At 44.2% G+C, this 20,539-nt stretch overlaps 1 long non-coding RNA gene across 1 annotated transcript; it reads right to left on the reverse strand.

The window, feature by feature from the left end:
* Positions 1–12,046: 12,046 nt before the first annotated feature.
* Positions 12,047–20,539, reverse strand: LOC120590326 (uncharacterized). Its single transcript, XR_005649679.1, has 3 exons — positions 19,734–20,539; positions 13,975–14,197; positions 12,047–12,816 (listed from the first exon to the last, which is right to left on the reverse strand). It is a non-coding gene; the product is annotated as an uncharacterized LOC120590326 (long non-coding RNA).

Genomic DNA, 20,539 nt, shown 5'->3' on the forward strand with positions numbered 1-20,539 from the left:
CAGAGTCCCTATGAGCTTGTTTTGTAACTACCTCTTACAGACTGTCCTTGAGCCTTTCCTGTAGGCTAGAGCCGTCTCCTTTCTACTAGCTGCTGCTCAGGCTGAACCCCACCCCAGTTTATAGAGACACCCTACCCAGATAGGATGCTGTGCTGGCCAGGAGTGTGAATGCTGGGCTCCGACTCCCTCAGCTCTGCTCCGACCCAGAGGCAGGGGTTATACATTATGACTTTGGGGACTCTTGAGTGTGCATCAGTGGTTTGGGGTGGAGCTGTGACCACTACAGGCCCAAGTTCACCTAGTTCCCATTCCTTTCACATCCTGTCTACCTGCCCCTCCAGCAGCTGCCCTGGAGACCCTGAAAACCCAGGGCTCCATGGCACGTGGAGACAACACTGTGGTCTGGCCCTAGGAAGCCTCCCTTAAACCAGCTGCCTACAGATTTCTAAGGACTCAGGACCTAGGGGATGGAGTGGGGTGAGGTGAGGGGACTGACTGACCATCTAATCCTGTGGCAGGCACTGATAGGGATGGGGAATGGGGACCTTAAGGGAATCAGGGCCAGGCCCAGGATCCCACCTCTGCACCCCAGTTGGACTGCCCAAGCCACCCTCCTGGTGGGTGAGTTTCCTGACACTGCTGCCTTGTGCTATTTTCAGCCCAAGTAAGAGCAGGATTTTCCACTCCCGGCCACAGACCATTGTCCAGCAGTGACGTGGGGGACCTGCCTGCTCTCAAAATATCTCCTTACTCTCTGGGCCTCCCTGCCCCTCCCCACCTTCCCACCCCCTCACCCTGACATAACTTCCTGGGGCTGATGACTCCTGAAGGCCACTGTGAAAAGGCACAGCCACCTGACAGGGACCCCAGGGATTGTTCGGCACAGCTGCAGACTCAAGGCTGAAGAGGGGCGGGGCCTCGCCCAAGGTCAATCAGTGGGTCAGCCTGGCGCCTGGACATATGCCAGGGGCTCAGGCTGCTCCTTTTAGTGCAGGTCAGTGCCTTTGTGGGAATCCTGCCATCACCCTCACCACCTAAGTTCTTCCCACCCCAGATAGACAGAGCCACAGAACTGAAGCCAAAGACACAAGGCAGAAAGGTGTGGGAGCAGGGTGAAGAGAGTAAATGCCTGCTGACTTGCCTACAGCAGCTGTTGTCGATAAGCTCCATGAAACCAGGGCAGAGGGCTTGGCACCATCTCTCTGCCCTGGGTGACAGGTATCCCACAGCCCAGGAGGGAGGGGGGAACATCAGAGGACATTCCCACTGTCACCTTCCAAGGCTAGAAAAGGCCCTGAACAACATGCTCCCCAGACATAGTTCCAGGTCAGGCTACCACCGTTGTCACGGCAGATTTGGTCTGATTTGTTTAGAGTCAGGCGAATGAGGAGGGAAACTCCTGTACTAACCCATGCCCAGGCACCAGCCAGACCTTCTCAAAAACATTATATCATTTAGTCTTCACTGCAACTGTGTGAAATAGACATTCTTCTCCCCCTTCAGTAGACGAGGGAACAGGCTCTGAGAAGTGACAGCTTGTTCCAGGTTACATAGGCAGTAAGTGGGTGAGTCGAGATTGAGTCCAGGTCCATCTGATGCCCAGATTAGTTCCCTTTCTAATATCCTGTGCCACTTGCAACCCCTGTGGCAGGAGGGTTTATAAGTAACCCTTCATGTGGTTGAGATGAGAGAGGCTATATAGCAAGGATGGTGTTAAGAGTACAGATTCTACACCCAGACCAGCTGGGTTTGAGTGTGGTCTCCACTTTTTCCAGCCATGATATCTTGGGCAAAATACTTAACCTTACAGTGCCTCGATTTTCTTATTGTTAAAAGGAGGCACTACCTCCCATGTAGGGCATTGGGAGTTTTACCTAAGTTAACACACAGGAAGCACTTAGAACAGTGCCTGGCATGTGATAAACAGTTACACACCGGGCACTGAACCAAGGGGATATGGAGGTGAACCAGCCAGATCCTACCCTCATGGAGTTGACATAATTTAATATGGAACCACATGAGGATAAGCGATTTGAGGAAAGGACAGTGTGTCCAGCCAGTGAGCACCATAGGTCCCCTGTGGCCAAGGTTTCCCCCGAGTAGAGGAGGAAGGGAGCAGGCCCATCCTGGGGTAAGGTGTGGGAGCACCCTCTGCCCGGCCTGGCACCGAATGGCTTTCAGGCACACAGGCTTCTGTGTCTACAGAACCTTATCCAAGTGTCTGGCTGTGGGGAAGGCATCAGGGAGAAGGGACAGTGGGAGGAGAAGGAGAAAGACATCTTTGATAGCAAGCTTCTGGAGCCAGCTCCTGTGGGATAGAGAGTTCCCACCCACCCATGGCAGCAGGTTTAGTCATTTCTCCCTGACAAGAGGTACATGCCATGGGGTACTGCAGCCACTCACTGCATGGTTCAGCCAAGAGCCTGGAGACCCAGGGTGGAAATACTGGACTGGAGCTGGGCCGAAGTAGGCAATGAATAGGCAGCATTTGCTGTGTGACCTGAGGCCATCTGCTGGCCCTCTCTGGAGAACTTGCCTCTCATGTTCCAGTTCTTCCTACCTCAATCAGGGCACCCACTGTCTAGATCTTCATCAAGGCGGTACTAATTGCTGCTCCCCCGGGCACTCCCCAAATCCCCTGGGCTCATCGTCCTGAGGACTAGAGTGAGAGCAGTGGGTCTCCATGCATCAAATGACCTGAGAGGTGAATTGACTTAATTGTCACCACACAGTGCCTTGAATGAAGCCAGTCCTGTATCTTATGGGGTGGAGGGTAGAGCTTGGCCTGAAGTGGCTGGGCTGCAGGGTGAGGAATCTGCTTGCCTTCCTAAGGGATATGTGCTTGTGGGGGGTGAAGGATGGAGTGAAAGGAGCCCCAGAAGCCAAACTCTCATCCTCCTCTGTCCTGATGCACCACATAACATGTAACTTGGTGAATCCTTTCTATCTGGGCCTCTGTTTCTGCATCTGCAATGGGACTCAGCATGGCTCAGCTATTCTTCCTCTAGTAGGGGCTTCCTGGACTTGCCTCTGCCTTGGCTCTAGCTTAGCCAGGTGTTCAGTCTCAGCCCTGTCCCAGCCAGAAACAATGGGCCAGGCTGGGCAAGCCACTCATCAGCCCGAAACCCAGTCCCCAGGGGCACCACCCTGGACTATTTTCAGCCCTTAGAGATGGAGTCAGAAAAGGATTTTCCACTCCCAGCACAATGACTGCACTGGACCATTGTCTAGCGTGATCAGGGGATACGCCTGCCCCAAAATATCTCCCCTTCCCCTACCCTCTGGGCCTTCCTGCCCTGATCCTCACCTCTCTACCTTGACATTGCTTCCTAGATCTAACTCCTGAAAGCCACTATAAAACAGCACTTGAGTCCCCTGGGAGACATGACCAGTTTGAATCAGTTTTCTCTCCTGGCAGGGACCCCAAGGATTGTTTGGCTGCTCAGAGGGACTGAAGGCCCAGAGAGGGTCGTGCCTTGCCAAAGATCACACAGCAGTCAGCATGGAGACTGGATGTGAGACCAGGGTTCTCTAGTTGCTCCTACTACCTTGGCTGTCTTCGTTAGCACAAGTCTGTGCCTCAGGGGAGTGATAGCTTACCTTCAAGGCCCAGGTTGGGCATCCTGGCAAGAAGCCTGAGTGCTGTGGGTAGGAGGGGCATAACTTGGGTCTGACTTTGGAACTCAGTCCTATTTTTTACCAAATGTGGTTTTAGCTTGCACTGAACTCAGAGTTACCAAGTAGCAGCTCTGGGAAAAGACAGCGGTTGGGAGGACGCAGGGAAGCTGAGGAAGGAGGAACAGAGTTCTGGCCCAGTTCAGCCATCTCCAGCTCTGTGACCATAAGCTCAGTTTCTTCATCTGTAAAATGAAACTGTTACAACCTGTTTTCCCAGTTTACTGAACAGTGGGAATGTAGTAAGGCACATAAGCACAACTATTTTATTTTTTCTCCCATCAATACTCTCTACTCAATGACGTCTAATTTCCCTCTTCCCATCCTTAAACTGCATATTTGGCAAACTCCAAAACTTTGAGTCACTTTTGAGCAACAAAGTTCAGTCTAGTTTAAAGTTCCAATCCCTACTTAATTTATTGCTTACTCCTCTCCCCCAGTGCAGAGAGGACCTCCTCACCCCTCCTTTGGGTCCATCTCTCCTCTGAGTGTTGGCCAAGATGGGGAAGGAAGGGACCAGTGTGTCTTCCCTACTACCATAGCCCTCTCTTACTGTCCTTGCTTCTCTGACCATTACAACATGGCCATCATTGCCTCTATGTGGAGCCCTCCAAATGCCACGAATGTGCCTCATCTTCCCTGCTGAGACTCTAACTGATACCCCCCAATCTCTCTGAGTGATTTTCCTAGAGCACCCCTCACCTGCCTTGTGGGTAGGAAAGCTCTTGTCCCTCTTTCTCTCCTTTCCATTAGGTTTAGAACTCACAACTTCAGAAATGTCTTCAGGTCCCCAAGCCCAATGCCCAGCTGGTAGAGTCAGCACGGAGGGCAGTAGAAGTTGGGGTAATAAGCTGAGAAGGTATCTGACCCCAATTGTTTTCAGGTTTCTTTAAAATGTAGGGCATTTTACCCCTATGTGTCCTCAGATTTATGTCCTGGAGCCAAATTCCAAATCAGCAGCCATATGAAAAGTCCCACATCATTGTGGGATTAAACTGTTAGACCAGCCTTTGTGACCAAAGCAATCGCAAAATGTGGGGGAGGAAATTAAAAGCCTGCTGCATGGGTCACACAGCCCTGTGTTTGTGTGTGTGTGTGTGTGTGTGTGCAGTGTGTGTGAATTGGGGGCGGGGGCAGGGCAGTATAGTCCCACTTGCACCAAATAGATACCTGGGAATAGAAGGGCCACAGGTGGTTGGCCAGCCTATAGGAGGCAGAGAGGGACCGGGAGGGGCTGCCAGGAGGTCAGACTAAAACCAGAATATAGAAGTAGACAGGCTTGGGAACGGCAGGAAAAGATGGTGAGTGGGGAGAAGATCCAGCTGCCAGCTGTATGGACCCCGTTTCCTTCCCTCCCTTCCCATTCTTCCTTCTTTCCCTCAGCTCCCCTCTCTCCCTCCTCCCATTTTCCTCCCCCTTTTTGTTTCCTGCTCTCGGGATTCCTGGGAGCAAAAGGAAGCAAATAAGGCACTTCAGAGCTTCAGACTCATTCCTTTATTTTTGAGACTGGCTCAGGGCCCTTCCCTGGCTGTGTTTAGTTCTACTGTGGGCCCCAGGTTCATGGACGCTGTCCTGCTGCCCCCTGGTGTCCAGAGCTGACTGCAGAGGCCAGAATGAGGGATGGAGTCCAGACCTTCACATGCGGAATGATGAGAAGAAAATGACTCTGCTGGCAAACAGGTTGATGTGGGGTGCAAGATGGGAGTAGGACTGAGAATTGAAACAGGAGACACAATTTGTAAAACATACCCTGACTTGCAAAACAGGTAACAGTGCTTGACCAAGCTTTAATATCTATCACAGGCTAAGTTCACACTTGTAAACACCCCTGTATTTAGGCCTACATATTCCAAGAGAAGACCACAGACAACCTGATCCAATAAAAATGCTCTGCAAAGATTCCTGTGTTCTCAACTTAGGATCATAGACTGTTCCAGCAACTCCCTGCTTTGCAAATTCTGACCCATCACTGCCAAAGACCATCCTTTGACTAACTCCAGTCCATACAACCTATAAGCATTCTTCCCTAACTCTCCCTTTTGGAGACATCCCAGGGGTCCCCCATTGTGGAGTCTTTGCTGCAGCAAGTAATAAACTCAGCCTTGTTGGTTACAGGTGTATTCCCAGTGGTATGGGCTGACTGGCTTTGATAAGAGGTTGCTGCCTCTTCCTGAGTGAATGAGGGCAGGTGACATTTCAGCTCTCCATTCCGGCCTCCCTCCTCCCATGGCTCCCAGGGACTGCCCCATCTAAAGCCCACGAACCCTGGCTGACCCACCATGGTGCACTCTGGCACCAGGATAACGCACTGCATTGTGAGGTATTTTATTCCCTCAGAGGAGCACGCCATGTCCAGCTGCTGGCTCTGTAAATGAAAAACTAAAGGGCAGACATGGCTGCTCCATCCTCTGGGTTCTGCCCCTTCCAGGCCCAGTCTTTCCAGCTTGGAGTTTCAAAGGCACTCACTTTGCCCTCTCTAGTTTTTCCAGGACGAGGTTCCCTGATTACAGCCCGATGATGTCCTTTGGCCTTGAATGTCCTTTCGACTTCCTGCTTACCTTTAAGGAGGCCCCAGATGGCGTCCCCCACCTCAACTAGCAGCCAAGAAGACACCCAAGCCCTGGGTCTGAGGACATAGCTGAATGGTTGGGGAGAGAGACTAGAGTGACCCTCCCAAAGGGCCTGCCGATCTAGGGCTGGATTCCAGGCCCTGAGGGCCAGCCCCTCTCTCAAGGCTGGGAGCCCTCTGACAAGGTCTATCTCCCCTATTTCAAGAGTCCCCTCAGTACCCCTTAATGCCCTGATATCAGTTTTACCTTCTCCTCCACCTCCAAGAATGGAGGGATCACTCCTTCTTAGGCAACCCCTTTATCTGTGGGAGAGCCCCCCTCACAGGAGCCCTGTCTCCCCAGCTCAGCCTTAGGGGCACACAGCATCTCTGCCCTCAGCTCAGGGCAGGTATGGGAGAGTATGACCATGACCCCAAGTGGAACCTTCTCCAGGCTTGCCCCGCCCCAGCTCCTTCCCCTGCCCTACTCCAGTGCCTCCATCCCCACCAGAGGTCCTGCCCTCTGTATGTCCCTAGAGGTCCTGCCCTCTGTATGTCCCTCTGAGTCCTTGCCTCCTCACATGGTAGCCTCCAAAATAGGACTCCATCCCTTGGGAGGGGTGACCAAGCTCATTTGGCTGGTCCTACCAACACCTCCTGTGATTGCGTCTGGGCAGAAGTTAGGATTCACCCACCACCGGCAAGATGCCTTTAATTTTGATCTCCCCAACGTATCAGTAGGGGAAATGTGTCTGACTCACAGTCATGTGGAAGGGAGGTCCAAGTGCTGGGCGCTTGGAGTGGAGTGGGAAACACAAAGGTGAGGGGGGAAGTCTCAGCCAGCCCTGGGGCCCCACCCTTACCTCCTCACTCTACACCTGCACATCCCCTCCACAAAGCTTTTACTCCATCTGAACCCAAATGTCTCCACTCAAAGGCATAGAGACACATAACGCTTTGAGTCAGACAGACTTAAGCTTGAATCTCGGCTCTAAAACTCATTAATCAGATGGCCTTGGGCGCTTCAGTTTCCTCATCATGACAAAAGCAATAAACATACTCACTTCATATTTTATTTGTACTCTCTGTCTCTTCCTGCCAGGATAAAAGCTCTCAGAAGACCGGGGTTTTTGTCTATTTTAGTCACAACTTTATCCCCAGTGCCAAGAACAGTGCCTGGCGCATAGCAGGTGCACAAAAATTACTTGTTGAATAAAAACATTAATTAGGTTCATAGTTAAGAATAAATGAAATAAACTGTGTAAACTGTTTTGCAGGATACCAGTGGGTATTCATTATATTTATTCCTTCCCTTTGAAAAGCAAGTCAAATAAATTATTTCATGTAAGTTTCACAATGGACCTTTGAGTCAAGAACTTTATTATTATTGATTCATTCATTTATTTATTCAAAAAAATATTCACTAAGAGCCTACTATGTGCCAGGTACTACTCTAAGTACTTGGAAATCATCAGTGAATAAAAAAAAAAGAAGAAGAAAAAAAAGGAAAAAAAGACTCCATTGTGGAGCTAACATTCTAGTGGGGTAAGAGAAACAAAAAGCAACAGACATAAAATGTAAAGTACGTGGTCTGTTAAAAGGCAACGAATGCTGTGGGGAGAACAGCACAGCAAGAAGAGGGACTGAAAGGGCAGGGAGTTTGCACTTTTCAATAGGATGGTCAGGTGAAAACTTAGGAGAGGCCAAAAGAGGGCATTTGAGCAGACTTGAAGGGCTCTCTGCGGGAAGAGACATCCAGACAGAGGGAACGGAAAACATAAAGGTCTGGCTGCCAGTGTGAGGAGTCCCGTGGCTCGGGTTAGAGACAGGAGACGCAGAGGCCATGGATCAAGGAAATCCAGTAGGATATTAAGTGAGGTGGAGATCCATGGCAGAGATGCGATCTGACTTACATTTTAAAAGATCAGTCTGACTTCTGGGTTGTGAATAAACCACATTGAGACAAGAAGAACAGCAAGATCAGGGAGTAGAGTTAATGAAGGAATCCAGGAGAGAGATCATGAGGATTCGGCAGTTGAGGGAAAGCAGAGTTTGCCACCCCAAAATATGTTTGGGGGGATATGGTTATTAAGAAACAAAAGGCACAGAAAGAACCTTTGACCCTCCCTCTTTACCTACCTAAAGGAAATGAGGTAGGAAAACCTGCTTCGGGAAGGGATCGTTAGCATATTTATCTTAGCATATATTAATTAAATGGCAGACAGGGAGGATCCAAACAAGCATTAGACTCCCTTCTGTCACATTGTTTGGGTGGCCTAGCAAGAATCTGTTTACCACATGTTTGTTTGCTTCTTCTCATCTACCTATGAATTGCCTACTTTCCCTTTGAAATCCCAGACCTCTGCTTCACTCTCCTTCCTTATTCCAGAATGGCACATAAGCTCCAACTGCCCAATGTGTCTTCTGGTCTCATACTCTTATGGAAACCCTGTGTGTACATACATGACAAATTTTGTCATTGTCTCCTGTTAGTTAATTTGATTATTAGTCCAGCCAAAAGAACTTAGAAAGGTGGAAGGAAAATTGTTTTTCTGCCCCCACAAGGTGTGAAGAAATGGATTGACACCAGATGTATTTTGAAGGAATAGCCAATAGGATTCCTTATAGGTTTTTCCTGTAAGTTCTGTCAGACAATAAAACAGATCCAGAGAAGGTCTAGTGAGATGCCACGCAGCTGATCAGTAGGTGGGGTAAAGGAGTAGAGGATGGAGGAGAGGTGGCAGGAAGGTCCCCAGTCTACTGCAGTGTCTGGGAGAGGAGAGGGCCGAGTGGGAGAAAAGGTTCTGCTGCAGCAGGTCACAAACCAGCCCCAGGGCAGCTGGGCATTGATTTGATTTTTCCTCTTCCCCTGAATTCCCCTATGATGGCCTTTTAATTGGGTCCATTTGTTCCAAGACCATAGGCTGAACCGAGCAGACGCCAGAGTGTTGCCTATTATTAAATAGATTAGGAAATGGCCCTATGTCTTGGCCTGCCAGAAAAGTCAGAGCAGCTACACAGCATCTCTGAGGAGCAACTGCAGGCCCTTGGTGCACTGCAGGATCCATGCCAGGCATCTTGCCTCTGACGGTGCTGCTTCTCTGTCTGCAGTGACCGCACCCCTGCATTGCTCACCTAATAAATGTCTCCTCCTCCTCCAAGGCTCAAAATCCTCTCCTTGGTGAGTGAACCTTGCTGATTACCATCCCTGCCTTCAGTCGGCTCATCTCCCTGGGCAGACAACTCATACATGTGCTAGAGAAAGATTCCTTGCTGGAGGGCCTGCCTCCAACAGAGAATGTGTTCCAATGTGGGGTTTTCAGGGAAGAGGGACATCCAAAGAGCATTTAAATCACAAGGCCACTTAAGGAAAAAGACTTTTCCTTTCCCCTAGTTACACCTCACAGAGAAGCTGAGGAGGGGGCTGTTGGGAGGCAGGGAGAGGAGAAAAGTAAGTGTTAAATTAATTCAATGGAAATGAAATAGAAATCTAAACTCTACTGGAGAAAAAGAAAACTTTCCTGGCAGTAACGAATCTAGACTATTAAAAAAAAATGATTACTTCCACTTTAGACATAATCTACTGATATCCTCTATGAAAGATGAGGATTTAGTTCTCTTCCCTCATCCTCCCATTGTAATTTTTGGGTAAATCAATATTCAGTGCTTACATTTTTATGACTTACATTTTATGAAGGTATTGTTTGCAGTAACTCTATTATTACATTTTCTTTCTTACATAACTTTTTATTTTTCCTGGAATTAATAATTGCTTCACCGTATGTCTATATAAGGACATAGAAAAATAAATATATAGAAATCTTAAAAGTATTTATAATCATATCATGAGTGGTTACTGAGCACTTGAAAGGTGGCTCATCTAATAGGCAGAATGTGGAAATAGTTCAAGAAAACAAACTGGTAATGGCAGTAAGCTAACACAAACATTACTAATTTATCATTTTTAATCAAGACAGTGACAAATGCGAAGAATTGGTATTTGCCAAGTCACACCATAGATAAGGCCTGGCTGGCTATTCTTAAAATAGAAATTTATTTTTAGATAGTAGTCTGTACATGAACAGCGTGCATTCTCAATGCAAGTGATGTGAGAATTGAGTTGGAGGCTAAATATATTACTCATTTTATGTATAAAATACAGATATACATACAGTATCTAAACAGATATACAGCATATCTATAGTATTAAAATTTCATAAAGGGAGGCAATTAGGTAAAAAATGTCTAAAGGGCTCTTTGGGGGCAGAGGGAGAACTAATGGGGAAAAAAATGTTGACAAATACTGTTCTATATTATAGTCTCAGTCCTGCATAGGAATCCACTAAAGTTCAAGCTCCAAAATGTTAAAATAAATAAATAGATAGATAGATAGATAGATAGATAGATAGATAAAAAGAAATAAAGTTCAAGCTCCTTAAGCACACAGATTTTTTTTTTCTTTCACTGCTCTGTCCTCAGTGCCTAGAACCACACTTGACACATACTGCGTATCTATCAAATATATATTAACTAAATGAGTTCTTTTACTTTAGAGCAGAGACACCCAGGGTGATGATAACAGGACCCCGATATCCATTGCTCTATGATCAAAAAAGAATAATCTAACATTTGGTCAAGTCCTTCTTAGGTCCAGTCCCTAGCCACATGTCCAGTTCCATCTACAACCAACACATCCCCTTAAGCGGCTTTAGTCTCTTCAGCCTGCCGTCTTTCAGGTTTTCTGTCCTCTCTCCTGCTGCAGGACCTTTATGTATAATGCTTTCTGCTCTAAATCGCCCTTCTTGCAGCCTAATCAACTCCAACTCATCCTTCATTAACATCCCCAAATGACTCAAAGTTTTTCATAACCTTCCATGTAATTCTGTTTCATAGCATTGAACACAGAGATGAGATAGCATGTCCATATATAATGAATCAATAATGCTTTCGTTATAAAAAAGAAATTACAATTATGTGATGTGACAAAGATGTTTGATGTACTATAGTAATATATAAATGTGTCAAACCAACAGTGTACACTTCAAACCTACTCAATGTTATATGTCAATTATATCTCAATAAAAGAATACTTGCTGAGAAAAAAAGAAATGTGGCTTGTCTAAATTGACTCATGTTGTAAGCATAAAATACACACTCGATTTCAAAGACTTGGTACAAAAGAAAAGATTGCAAAATATCATTAATTTTTCATATTGGTTATATGTTGAAATGATAATATTTTGGATATAATGGGTTAAATAAATTATATTACTAAATTTTATTTATTTATGATTACTTTTTAAATGTGGTTACTTGACAGTTTTAAATTACACCTGTGCCTTAATCATATTTCCATTGAACAGGTCTAGGCAGTGATCATCAATGGCTGTTAGTGGATATAATAGTCTCCTAATACCCAACCCACTGACCAAAATTAATATCACAAGAAAGAACTAGAAATTGTGTCTCGCTGATGTGGTGCAAAAAAAATGTTGGAAAGATTTCTCTGGGGCTGAGAAACCAAGGAAAGAGACTGACATGCCAGAGTTACATCAAGAGTTTATTAAGGAAATTTATGGACAGAAGCAGCTACTCTGGTGGCAACAAGATAATAGAATTCTGCACCCAAAAGCAGATGGACTTTGTTATACATAGCTAAGTGATGTCTGCTTAATACAAGTAGCTTGCAGCCACCCTGTATGTGCTTGTTAAGAACTGTATAATCCAAAGCAGTGAACAACTTAAAGGGCCCACATACCTATGCAAAAATATTTCTTTCAGGTGATAGAGGCCCACCCCTCCAGGGGTGAACTAGCAGTCTGCTTGCTTCGTAAGTTGGTGTCATCATGTTAAGTGCCAAGAATTATTTTGCCTAACGAAAGGAAGCGCACACTACCACTTATGAATTCTTGCCAAAAATAAATAAATAAATAAACCTGAATCTGATCAAACCTCCAGATTTAACTACCAGTTTTTAGGAAATACAAGGTACAGAAGAACATGTTAAATAACAACACGGGGATACAATTTGCTAGGTCCAGAATTTGAGAATTTTTATAGGATAAATGATCTGGTTTCTTCATAAACAAATGGGGAAAAAATGGCAGAGGAGTAGACATAGGAACGAGAGGTGAAGCCGAGATCCCATCTCCCTTCATCACTACAAAGGTGTAAGGCCCCAACTCCCTAAGTGCTCAGAAGCCACTATCTCAAAGGGAAACAGGGAATAAATCTGAAACAGAGAAGAGACTGGATCATATTTTCTTTTCTTCCCTGTTATAAGCTGAATTGTGTTCTCTTCTCAAATTCATATTTTGAAGTCCTAATACCCAATACCTCAGAATGTAACCTTGTTTGGAGCAAGGTCTTTAAGAAGGTAATTGAGTTAAAATGGGGTTACTGGGGTGGGCCCTAATCTAGTATTGCTGGTGTTCTTATAAGAGGAAATTTAGACACAGGCACGATATAAAGACACAAGAAGAAGACCACCATCTACAAGCCAAGGAAATAGGCCTGGAACAATCTATCTCTCATGGCCCTCAGAAGCAATCAATCCTGCTGTCGCTGTGATCTTGGACTTCTAGCCTCCGAAACTGTAAGAAAATAAATTTCTGTTGTTTAAACCCCCAGTCCATGGTACTTTGTTAGGACAGCCCCAGCAGACTGATATATCCACCACGCAGAGGCACTCGTGAGAACCATCCAGTCCATTACAGCTGCATGTACTTTGTACATCTCTCCCCACATGGTAATGCCTCATTGAAATTCCTTCTCATGACTGAATTTACCCTTGCTGGTTTAATAAGTTGTCATCATGGTGGGGAACCTGGCCCTCATCACTCTAATTGTTCTAAATTCTCACCTTCACACTCCCATGCTCTATTTTCTTTTTAACCAGTGTTTCACAGATTTCTGTTTTCGGAAATATTGATGAACTTTGTATCAAAGAACATCGTCTCCTCTGTTAATTGCATGACTCAACTGATCTTCTATCTCTTTATTGTCATCTCTAAATTCTATGTGTTGCTATTAATGGCTTAGGATTGCTTTGTAAGCTTATGTAAGCCATCATTGTATAAGGCCACATCTTGTCAGGTGTGTCATGTAAGAACTGTCCAAACCTGTAGAGAATTTTTCTGAGTTTATCTGAGCCAAACTGATGACAATGCCAGGAAACAAGATCTCAAACACTCCTAAAGAATGACAGTTTTGCAGTTTCTTTTATGAATTTCAAATTAAGGAGGGAATGTGAGGAAGATTACACTACGGTGGGAGAAAGCAAAGTGGAGATTGGATTACAGGATAGTTAAGATTATGTGTTCTTTTGAGGGTGGTTATTCTTCTCAGGGGTTTTTCAAAAGTGTGTTAAATGCATGAAAAATGATGGGCAGGGCTTGTTTAAGGCAAAGATAAACCTTTTGCTGAAGAAGTTATAGGCCTGGGTCATGACTACCCACCATGACCTGCCCGGTTAGGAATTTACGATCAGATCACCCTGTGAAGTTACTTTTGGTTAGATTTATTACAGTGCTTGTATGTTTGGTGTTGAAGTTGTGTGTGTAAGCCAATGCCGTGTGTGTGTGTAATAGCGTGTGTGTGTAATGCGTGTGTGTGTGTGTGTGTGGGACTAGTAAACTTGGAGCCACTGTCCACACAGGGGACACGCTTAGGCCAACCTTCTGCAGAGGCAGTATCATCAGTCATTGCCTGTACGATAATTTCTTGGTCCTCTAAACGCTTTATACCGGTACCTGGGTTGCTGAGGTGGTGATCTTCATTGTGTTGGGCATTCATCTCACAGTACACAGTCCAGTCTCAATTTCTTTCATTTCCATTTAATCTGCTTGAGGCAAATCAAAACCCTTCAGCACCTACAATAGTATTGATATATCTTAAACATTCTTCTCCAGGGTCTATGAACTGGTAAGTTTTCTTTTCCAGTGTGGGGTCCATGCTGAACTCCCCATTTAAAGCCTGAGGAAAAAGAAAAATGCTGGTTAAAATCCAGGAAAGCAGTGATAATGTAAAGGGATCCAAATTTTTATTTATTGATGTTCTTTCATGGTGAGATTTTGTTCCTGTGTTCATCCTATAGATAGAGGAACATTCAGACTCTTTTCATCACTATCCTCATAGGTGATCTTGGCTCATCCTTTGCTTTCTCATCTTCTGCACACCATAGAGATGAGTTTGACTAAATTTTGTTGTTTCTACAAGGGACCTGGACATTTTTTCATTGCTGTCTGGCACCCTTCCATCTCTTGCTCTTTTCCAAATCCTGGACATATACTATAAGTCTATAAGTTACCTGGAGAAAAGTTGAATACTGTAGCTTGCTTGCCTAAACTTAGAAGTGCCAAATACTTTGGAAGGATTTTCTTTCTTGTCAGTTCTTTTCCTGGAAGAGTCAGCAGGATTCCAGTGAAATGCCTCTCTTCCAATCTGTGGTGGACCTAAACCCTTCTGATCTTGGTCTATTATCCTAGCCACCCTCGTTTTTGTTCTTCTGGACTTTCTTGTTCGTTTCCAAGAGGGGCAACATCTAAAAGCTTCCACCAGCCATAATCTCAAGTGATGGCAGGTGAAGGTATTTTGGTACACACCAAACTCCCTGGTGAGTAAGGACATCTGTGGCCCTCTCCAAAAGAGAGAAGGAAGTCAGTAAATCATATCTCCTTATTCTCAAACTTTGGAGGTAAAAATTAATCAGAAAGAACAACTCAGTTGTTTCTTATATGATGATTTTCAGTGAAGTACAGCATTACTCTGTTAGTACTTTTCTCATCTGCCAGAAGCCCAAAATGAGCACAGTATAAGCCAATGCAATAACACCTGAGATAATGAAAATAACACATGACAACACCACCATTTTTTGCAGCATGAATGCCAAAAACAGCATTCATATAAGATGATCAGAGAACTAGATATGTACTCAGGACCTCAGGTGGAAAGTAGTTGATAGTATAAAATTTGCACATAACACTATCCAAAATGGCATCAAATATTCTGACTGCAAATTTTGTCATTTGTCGTATAAAAACCACTGCACATAAAATTAGATAAATAATTCATCTGGTTTTTAATTTTACAGTGAAGTTTAGTGGGAAAAATTAGCTGAATACTGACAATAATAAAATGTATTCCTAGAAAAGAGATGTGTGTCTACTTAAATTTTGTCTCACCAATGAGACCATAAGCATCTTCCGAGAAAAGATTATTTCCAACACTTCCTTTAATTCTACAATGCTTCTCCCCTTCTTAGTTTATGTGGCAGACATATAAAAAGTTCAAGAAATATTGGTTGAATTGTAAGTCTTGTTCTGTTATTTAAATAAAACACTTCAATAGTTAAAGAAATATTTTGATTATTTGCTCTGTGCTAGGCACAGTGCTAAGAATTTTATATACATCACCTAAGTTAATTTTTAAACACTTAAGGGGACAAAAATATTACCCCCCTTTTTATGAGTGATTGGCCCTCTGACAGGTGAAAACGTGGGCTTTGTTCTGCATTTCTATTATTCCTGTTACCAGGCCACTAATGTCCAGTTCCAGTTCCTTTCCTTACAGATTGGGTGACCTCAAACAAAACCATTGACCTCTGTGAGCCTCAGTTTACTCCTCCGAAAAATGGGAGTAATCATCTGTTCTATATAAGGCTTAGGAAGACTAATGTTAATTTATGCAAAACTCCTTAGAAAATGGTAATTTCTTATGTAAATTTTTATTTATAAAAATTTTCGTTTATAAAAATTTCAATTTTTCTCAATATTGGGACACTATCAAGCCCCAGCATTTGGGACAATTTTATTAAATGTGACATCTTTATTTAAGGAAGTGATGTGGATGACGAAAAAATGGCATAGATGATAGAGGCTTTGTTCATCCCTCTTGCGACCAAATCAGAGTTGTGACAGAAACACAGAGCAAATAGCAAGCAAAGTTACCTGGGATCTAGAAGAATAGAAGCACTACAACTAGGGAGAGAAATAAGAAATTACCCTGCAATAGTAGAAGGTAGGAGGGCGCAGAGACATAAAGATGCCTGGTCCCTAGCAGCTGAGTAGAACAGAGGCTACCACAGCAGCAGTCTCTTAAAGGGGCCATGTCCACAACTGGACTTTCACGGTAATGGACCAGCTTGCTCTGAGCACCAGCGCTGGGTCGACTGCTGAAACAGGGGGCCACCATGGATTTACAGGGGGACACTGAGTGTCAGAGCAAGGGCGCAAGGTGAGGCTCTCTCTCAAGCAGAAGTGATGTCAGTATCCATTGTTCCTCTGTTGAGCCCTCCTGCCTCCCACTGTGCAAAAACTCAGCACCGCCATAGCTGAAACATCCTTAAACTGGATAACAGAGGTTGCTCTGCCCAGAGGATTCCCTGAAATTCCACCTCCTCCAACTCGTGGCCTCACCCAAGCCACATCCAGTTGTGTCCTCCTCGAATCCAGAGCTCCTTGCTGAGCCAACTCCAAGACTCACACTGGTGGCAGCTGACCACAGTTTCTGGTGTGGCCTCTTGAGGCAACTATAAGCACAGCATCTCTGGATTGCTTGCTGAATCTTAACAGGTGGCCCCAGAAGGACACAGGCTGGGGCTAAAATTGGCCTGCAGCTGAACCCCTCTCAGGACTGTGCCTCTGGACACCTACTACACAAAGCCATGCTAATAAGACCGGGAGACTTAGGAGCTTTGCTTAGTACATAGAAACAGAAAGGCAACCAAAATGGGAAGACAAAAAAGCAGAAACCACAAGAGCGAACAGAACAGAGATCTAGGAATAATGGAGTCAAGTAATCTAACAGATACGGAGTTCAAAACACTGGTTATAAAGATGCTCAATGAACTTAGGGGAAGAGTAGATGAACTCAGTGAGAACTTTAACAAAGAGATTAAAAAAAACATAAAATTGGAAATGGAAATTATAAAAGGGAACCAGTTAGAAAGGAAGAACACATTATCTGAGATGAAGGGTATATTAGAGGGAATCAACAGCGTGGATGAAGAACAAGATCGAACCACCAATATAGAGGATAGGGAAGCCAAGAACACCCAATCAGAATGTCAAGAAAAAAGAAGCCAAGAATATAATAATAATTAAAGGAGTCTTTAGGACAAAATTGAGTATAATAACATTCGTGTAATAGGGGTGCCTGAAAGAAGAGAGAGAGAACAAGAAGTTGAAGAGCTGTTTGAAGAAATAATGATGGAAAACTTCCCTAATCTGGTGAAAGAAATAGACATACAACCCCAGGAAGCTCAGAGAGTCCCAAGAAAGAGGAACCCAAAGAGGCCCACACCAAGACTCATCAAAATTAAAATGCCAAAAATTAAATACAAAGAGAGAATCTTAAAAGCAGCAAGAGAAAAGCAGTTAGTTACCTACAATGGAGCACCCATAAGACTGGCAGCTGATTTCTCAAAAGAAACTTTGCAGGACAGAAGGGCTTGGCACAAAATATTCATCGTGATGAAGACCCAGGATCTACAACCAAGATTACTTTACCCAGCAAAGCTATCATTTAGAGTTGAAGGACAGATAAAGAGCTTCCCAGACACGAAAAAATAAGCTAAAGGAATTTATCGACACCAAGCCAGTATTACAGGAAATGTTTGAGAGACTTCTTTAAGAAGAAAAAACATGTATCAAAAACATGAATAAAGAATGGTAATAACTGCATTCCTATCAACAAGTATCTCAAATGGAAAAGAATTAAGTGCTCCAACCAAACAATAGAGTGGCTGAATAGATAAGAAAAGAAGACCCCTACATATGCTGCCTACAAGAGACTCACTTCAGATTAAAAGACACACACAGACTAAAAAGAAGGGGATACAAAAAGATATTGCCTTGATGGACCTACAGGGTATTGCGCCAAGTGAAGTAAGTCAGGTAAAGACAAATATCACATGATTTCACACACGTGTGGGGAGTCTAAAGAACAAAATAAACAACAGTAACAACGAAAATGGAAACAAACTCATAGATACAGAGAATATTTTGAGGGCTACTAGACAGGAGGGGGTTTGGGAGGGTGGTGAAAAAGAGAGAAAGGATTAAGAAATACAAATGGATAGTTACAAAATAGTCATGGAGATATAAAGTGTAGCATAAGGAAAAAAGTCAATAATGTTGTAAAAAACATGTAAGGGAGAAGAAGGGTACTAGATTTAGTGGGGTGATCACTTGAGCTCTAATCATTATGTTGTACAACTGAAACTAATATATTGTTGTATGCCAACTATAATTGAAAAAACTCATCAAATTGTACAATGTAAATATGAGCAACTAATTGTCTATTATATTTCGATAAAGCCGGAAAAAAGTGATGTATTTATTTTCTATTTAATTTTCAAGTAAATAATACATTCGCTTGCTTCAAACAAAAAAAAATATTGAAAAAATTTCATTGATTCTATTAAGTAACCACCATTCATGGTTTCTTTATCTTTTCAGATAACTGTATGCATATACAAGCTCTAAAAGCTGTGTATTGTTTTTTTCTTCCTTTTACACAAAAGGCTGCATACTTATACACATACTTCTAGGTTTTTTCTGCAGATTTTCTGAAGGCCTTTCCACACCAGTATATAAAAAGTTTACTTGTTCTGTTTACAGCCATAGTTCATTTAACCAGTTCCTTATGAATAGACATTTAGGTCAGTTCCAATCTTTGGATATTGACTTGTTGATTTCTTAAAGAGCTGAAATGAATGAAAATATCAGCTCTCTATTCATTACGAAGTTTAACAATTTAAAAAACAATAATGTCAGGCTGTACCTCGGAGTCAACAAGTCTGATTTAAAAAGGACAGGAATCTGTTGGTACCAAGTGAAAGATATGCCCCCTGATTTTGAGATTCAACTCTCCTGTTATTTGGCTTCTTGCTTCACTTGATTTTGTTACCCCTCAGTCCCCCTGCAGTAGGCAGAGGCCAATGAGTCTCCAGAGGTAGTTTAAGCAGCAGACCTCTGTGGAGGTCTCTGCTTTCCCACAGGCACTATGCTGCTACTAATGCACGTTAACTTCTAAATCAGGAGCAGCTCCAGCGGGCATGGTCTGATAGGAAGGAGCTGAGCTGAAAAGAGAAAGACCTAAATCTTGCCTCAGCAGTCCTGAATTCTAGTTCTGGCTGACATTTCCTGGATATGTAAACTAAAGCAAGTCATGTAGTCTACCTGAGCCTCCCTTTCCTCCTTTGTAAAATGGCAATAATCAGAGTATTTACTCAGACTCCATGTGCAAATGAAGCAGGATAATGCATGCAAAATACTTAGCATAATGCTGGCTCCTAGCACACCTGAAATAAATGGTAGCCTGTTTTATTAGCAGAGCTTGCAAGGATAAACAGGACTCATTAAGAAGATATGGAAAGAAACATGTGTAAATAGTAGAATTTACGAGATCTGAACACTCAGATCCAGCCATGGGAAGGAGGCCGGGCGAGGATGGCCAATCCAGTTTTGTAGTTAAGGAAACAGAGATCCAGAAATGGGCAATGACTTACCCACATTTCCCATCAATGTACATGGAGGCAGGCGAGGAATTCAAGCCCTGAGGAAGAGATGCCAGGGCAGAAATTCCTGGGTCATGAATTTGTGAATTAACACTTGGTTGAGCAGCTGGAATGTGGTGGGAATGTGAAAGGGAAAACTCCTGGAAGCAGTGCCCCTATTTAGAACATGAGCCGGCCATGGCTGCTGGACTGACAGAGCAGACAGGAACAACATGAAACTCCTGGGCCTCAGGAAAGGGGTTGGAGAGTCCTGGGGTCATGGCTGGGGCTGAAAGAGCAGCATAACCTCAAGAGGAGGCAGCAGGCACATCAAGGCTGGAGGCTGACAGGGGCAAGGGAAATCTCAGGAGTCATTAGAAATTCCAGACATAGCTCGTCCAGCTATTGCTCTCACTGGACACCTGCCAACTGCTGAGGTTTCTGAGGCCATAGGTCGAGGCTGGGACAGGGAGGAGAAGGAAGAGGAAGAGGAAGAAGCAAGTTTGCTGCCAGACATGGTTTAATGGAGGGTTCCATTAAACTCTCCTGGGGCCAGCTTTGAGCCTGCATTCCTCTCCCTCGCCCTCCCAAGCCCATCTTCCCTTGGCCTCAGTGACACTGGTCTGCTGCACATCTTACTGCTCTGGCTGCTCCTCCTCAGTCCCATCCCCAGTCATCTCTTCTTTCCTCCCTTAACTGATGGGTCCAGCCTAAACCCTTTTCTTTCTTTTTCTTCTCCCCTAAAGCAACCTCACCCACCCGGAAACCTAGACCAGGGATCGCCAACACCCAGGCCATGGACCAGTACCAGTCCATGG

Source organism: Pteropus medius, unplaced genomic scaffold (assembly GCF_902729225.1).
Source record: "Pteropus medius unplaced genomic scaffold, Ma_sr-lr_union100, whole genome shotgun sequence".
Classification (NCBI taxonomy): Eukaryota; Metazoa; Chordata; class Mammalia; order Chiroptera; family Pteropodidae; genus Pteropus; species Pteropus medius.